Consider the following 6,013-nt stretch of genomic DNA (forward strand, 5'->3'; position numbering starts at 1 on the left):
GAGAGTGCTGCTCGGCGCCGAGCCTCTGTGCGGGAATCTCTCCGTTTTTCCCCCTGCGCCCCTGTTGCTGTGGGATCCGCGTTGGTAGCTGCGGCTCGCGCCCGTCTCTGAAGTTCGTTTAGGCAGCGCTCTGAATCCCCTCTCCTCGCGCACCAGGAAACAAAGAGGGAAGAAAAAGTCTCTTGCCTCTTCGGCAGCTGCAGACTTTTTCCCGGACTCCCTCTTGGCTAGCTGTGGTGCACTAACGCCTTCAGGCTGTGTTCACGCCGCCAACCCCAGTCCTCTCCCTGCGATCTGACCGAAGCCCGAGCCTCAGCTCCCAGCCCCGCCCGCCCCGGCGGGTGAGCAGACAAGCCTCTCGGGCTGGAGAGTGCTGCTCGGCGCCGAGCCTCCGTGCGGGAACCTCTCCGCTTTGCCCTCCGCACCCCTGTGGCTGCGCTCTCCTCCGTGGCTCCGAAGCTTCCCCCCTCTGCCACCCGCAGTCTCTGCCCGCGAAGGGGCTTCCTAGTGCGTGGAAATCTTTCCTCCTTCACGGCTCCCTCCCACTGGAGCAGGTGCCGTCCCTATTCTTTTGTCTCTGTTATTTATTTTTTCTTTTGCCCTACCCAAGTACGGGGGGAGTTTCTTGCCTTTTTGGAGGTCGGACGTTTTCTGCCAGCGTTCAGTGGGTGTTCTGTAGGAGCAGTTCCACGTGTAGATGTATTTCTACTGTATCTGTGGGAAGGAAGGTGATCTCCGCGTCTTACTCTTCCGCCATCTTCCCGAGGACCTCCTCTATAGTTTTAATCTGTTTTCATCCAAAAACTTTAAAATAACTTAAGTTTTCCAGAAATTATTAGAATGGACTGAGTTCACAGTTATTTCCTTTCTCTCTATCATCTATCATTTGGTAAACAGCGAAATGAGTAATGGAATAACAGTGGAAAAGATAAAGGAACATAAATTTCAGGCTTCTTATTCAGAAATACTTGAGATTTATTCCTTAGTTTTTGAGTTTATGTCTTTTATGCAACAAATCTGATACAGTGGAAAAGACACTGAGCTGGGAATTGAGGATTAGCACTAACTAACGGTGATTTCAGACCTGTGACTTCCCTGTTATGGGGGAAGTTTTTCATTTATGAAATAAAGGGATTGGATTAGATGATATTTAAGGTCACTTTCTACCATTTTGACATTCAGAAAAGCTTCTAATTAAAACAAACAAACAAACATTAAAATGACACCTAAGGGGGGCTTCCCTGGTGGCGCAGTGGTTGAGAATCCTCCTGCCAATGCAGGAGACATGGGTTCGATCCCTGGTCTGGGAAGATCCCACATGCCATGGAGCAACTAAGCCCGTGCTTCGCAACTACTGAGCCTGTGCTCTAAAGCCCATGAGCCACAACTACTGAGCCGGTGTGCTGCAACTACTGAAGCCCACACGCCTAGAGCTGGTGCTCCAAAGCAACAGAAGCCACCTCAATGAGAAGCCCATGCACTGCAATAAAGAGTAGCCCCCGCTTGCCACAGCTGGCGAAAGCCCGCACACAGCAATGAAGACCCAACACAGCCAAAAATAAATAAATGAAATAAATAAATTTATATATAAAAAAATGACACCTAAGGTCTAGGATTTACCCTAAACCTTGATTTTTACATGAAAAGTGAAAGAATCTGTGAGCTCTGTAGGGAATCTTAAGGGTGGCACATAAAACCATCCAAAATAAATACTTTCAAAGAGACTCCGAATGAAAGAAGAACAGGAGAGCAACAGTGGCAAATGCCATCTGGTCACTGACTTTATTTCTGAGTACAGCTTGGGTAATTAATACTTTTAGGAATAGAAAACTCACTGTAGCAGACAGCAGAAGGAAGAAGAACTACAGCCCTGCAGCCTGTGGAACACAAACCACATTCACAGAAAGATAGACAAGATGAAAAGGCAGAGGGCTATGTACCAGATGAAGGAACAAGATAAAACCCCAGAAAAACAACTAAATGAAATGGAGATAGGCAATCTTCCAGAAAAAGAATTCAGAATAATGATAGTGAAGATGATCCAGGACCTTGGAAAAAGAATGGAGGCAGAGATCGAGAAGATGCAAGAAATGTTTAACAAAGATCTAGAAGAATTAAAAAACAAACAAACAGAGATGAACAATACAGTAACTGAAATGAAAAACACACTAGAAGGAATCAATAGCAGAATAACTGAGGCAGAAGAATGGAGAAGTGACCTGGAAGACAGAATGGTGAAATTCACTGCTGCGGAACAGAATAAAGAAAAAAGAATGAAAACAGCCTAAGAGACCGCTGGGACAACATTAAACGCAACAACATTCGCATTATAGGGGTCGCAGAAGGAGAAGAGAGAGAGAAAGGACCTGAGAAAATAATTGAAGAGATTATAGTCAAAAAATTCCCTAACATGGGAAAGGAAATAGCCACCCAAGTCCAGGAAGCGCAGAGAGTCCCATACACGATAAACCCAAGGAGAAACATGCTGAGACACATAGTAATCAAATTGGCAAAAATTAAAGACAAAGAAAAATTATTGAAAGCAGCAAGGGAAAAACAACAAATAACATACAAGGGAACTCCCATAAGGTTAACAGCTGATTTCTCAGCAGAAGCTCTACAAACCAGAAGGGAGTGGCATGATATACTTAAAGTGATAAAAGGGAAACACCTACAGCCAAGATTACTCTACCCAGCAAGGATCTCATTCAGACTTGATAGAGAAATCAAAAGCTTTATAGACAAGCAAAAGCTAAGAGAATTCAGCACCACCAAACAAGCTCTACAACAAATGCTAAAGGAACTTCTCTAAGTGGGAAACACAAGAAAAGGACCTACAAAAACAAACCCAAAACAATTTAAAAAATGGTAATAGGAACATACATATCGATAAATACCTTAAACGTGAATGGATTAAATGCTCCAACCAAAAGACACAGGCTTGCTGAATGGATACAAAAACAAGACCCATATATATGCTGTCTACGAGGGACCCACTTCAGACCTAGGGACACATACAGACTGAAAGTGAGTGGATGGAAAAAGATATTCCATGCAAATGGAAATCAAAAGAAAGCTGGAGTAGCAATACTCATATGAGATAAAATTGACTTTAAAATAAAGAATGTTACAAGAGACAAGGAAGGACACTACGTAATGATCAAGGGATCCATCCAAGAAGAAGATATAACAATTATAAATATATATGCACCCAACATAGGAGAACCTCAATACATAAGGCAACTGCTGACAGCTCTCAAAGAGGAAATCAACAGTAACACAGTAATAGTGAGGGACTTTAACACCTCACTCACAACAATGGACAGATCATCCAAACAGAAAATTAATAAGGAAACACAAGCTTTAAATGACACAATAGACCAGATAGATTTAATTGATATTTATAGGACAGTCCATCCAAAACAGCAGATTACACTTTCTTCTCAAGTGCACATGGAACATTCTCCAGGATAGATCACATCTTGGGTCACAAATCAAGCCTCAGTAAATTGAAGAAAATTGAAATCATATATCTTCTCTGACCACAATGCTATGAGATTAGAAATCAGTTACATGGAAAAAAACGTAAAAAACACAAACACATGGAGGCTAAACAATACGTTACTAAATAACCAAGAGATCACTGTAGAAATCAAAGAGGAAATCAAAAAATACCTAGAGACAAATGACAATGAAAACATGACAATCCAAAACCTATGGGATGCAGCAAAAGCAGTTCTAAGAGGGAAGTTTATAGCTATACAAGCCTACCTCAAGAAACAAGAAAAATCTCAAATAAACAATCTAACCTTACACCTAAAGGAACTAGAGAAAGAAGAACAAACAAAACCAAAAGTTAGCAGAAGGAAAGAAATCATAAAGATCAGAGCAGAAATAAATGAAATAGAAACAAAGAAAACAATAGCAAAGATCAATAAAACTAAAAGGTGGTTCTTTGAGAAGATAAAATTGATAAACCATTAGCCAGACTCATCAAGAAAAAGAGGGAGAGGACTCAAATCAATAAAAGTAGAAATGAAAAAGGAGAAGTTACAACAGACACCACAGAAATACAAAGCATCCTAAGAGACTACTATAAGCAACTCTATGCCAATAAAATGGACAACCTGGAAGAAATGGACAAATTCTTAGAAAGGTATAACCTTCCAAGACTGAACAAGGAAGAAATAGAAAATATGAACAGACCAATCACAGGTAATGAAATTGAAACTGTGAATAAAAATCTTCCAACAAACAAAAGTCCAAGACCAGATGGCTTCAGAGGTGAATTCTATCAAACATTTAGAGAAGAGCTAACACCCATCCTTCTCAAACTCTTCCAAAAATTTGTAGAGGAAGGAAAACTCCCAAACTCATGCTGTGAGGCCACCATCACCCTGATACCAAAACTAGACAAAGATACTACAAAAAAAGAAAATTACAGACCAATATCACTGATGAATATAGATGCAAAAATCCTCAACAAAATACTAGCAAACAGAATCCAACAACACATTAAAAGGATCATACACCATGATCAAGTGGGATTTATCCCAGGGATGCAAGGATTCTTCAATATATGCAAATCAATCAATGTGATACACCATAATAACAAATTGAAGAATAAAAACCATATGATCATCTCAATAGATGCAGAAAAAGCTTTTGACAAAATTCAACAGCCATTTATGATAAAAACTCTCCAGAAAGTGGACATAGAGGGAACCTACTTCAACATAATAAAAGCCATATACGACAAACCCCCAGCAAACATCATTCTCAATAGTGAATAACTGAAAGCATTTCCTTTAAGATCGGGAACAAGACAAGGATGTCCACTCTCACCACTATTATTCAACATAGTTTTGGAAGTCCTAGCCATGGCAATCAGAGAAGAAAAAGAAAGAAAAGGAATACAAATTGGAAAAGAAGAAGTAAAACTGTCACTGTTTGCAGATATGATACTATACATAGAGAATCCTAAAGATGCCACCAGAAAACTACTAGAGCTTATTAATGAATTTGGTAAAGTAGCAGGATACAAAATTAATGCACAGAAATCTCTTGCATTCCTGTACACTAATGATGAAAAATCTGAAAGAGAAATTAAGGAAACACTCCCATTTAGCATTGCAACAAAAAGAATAAAATACCTAGGAATAAACCTACCTAAGGAGACAAAAGACCTGTATGCAGAAAACTATAAAACACCGATGAAAGAAATTAAAGATGATACCAACAGATGGAGAGATATATATACCATGTTCTTGGATTGGAAGAATCAATATTGTGAAAATGACTCTACTACCCAAAGCAATCTACAGATTCAATGCAATCCCTATCAGATTACCAAGGGCATTTTTTACAGAACTTGAACAAAAAATCTTAAAAGTTGTATGGGGACATAAAAGACCCTGAATAGACAAAGCAGTCTTGAGGGAACAAAACGGAGCTGGAGGAATCAGACTCCCTGACTTCTGACTATACTACAAAACTACAGTAATCAAGACAATATGGTATTGGCACAAAAACAGAAATACAGATCAATGGAACAGGATGGAAAGCCCAACGATAAAGCCACACACCTATGGTCAACTAATCTAAAGGAGGCAAGGGTATACAATGGAGAAAAGACAGTCTCTTCAATAAGTGGTGCTGGGAATACTGGACAGCTACATGTAAAAGAATGAAGTTAGAACACTCCCTAACACTATACACAAAAATAAACTCAAAATGGATTAAAGACCTAAATTAAGACCAGACACTATAAAACTCTTAGAGGAAAACATAGGAAGAACACTGTTTGACATAAATCACAGCAAGATCTTTTTTGATCCACCTCCTAGAGTAATGGAAATAAAAATAAACAAATGGGACCTAATGAAACTTAAAAGCTTTTGCACAGTAAAGGGAACCATAAATAAGACGAAAAGACAAACCTCAGAATGGGAGAAAATATATGCAAATCAAATATTTGGATTAATCTCCAAAATATATAAACAGCTCATGCAGC

General features: G+C 39.5%; 1 protein-coding gene across 4 annotated transcripts in view; it reads left to right on the plus strand.

Annotated features, from left to right (window-relative positions):
- Window positions 1-6,013, plus strand: part of IGSF11 (immunoglobulin superfamily member 11) — a 160,898-nt gene that overhangs the window by 88,851 nt on the left and 66,034 nt on the right. The window lies entirely within an intron of this gene.

This window comes from Balaenoptera physalus, assembly GCF_965194825.1.
Source record: "Balaenoptera physalus genome assembly, chromosome: 4".
Lineage (NCBI taxonomy): Eukaryota > Metazoa > Chordata > Mammalia > Artiodactyla > Balaenopteridae > Balaenoptera > Balaenoptera physalus.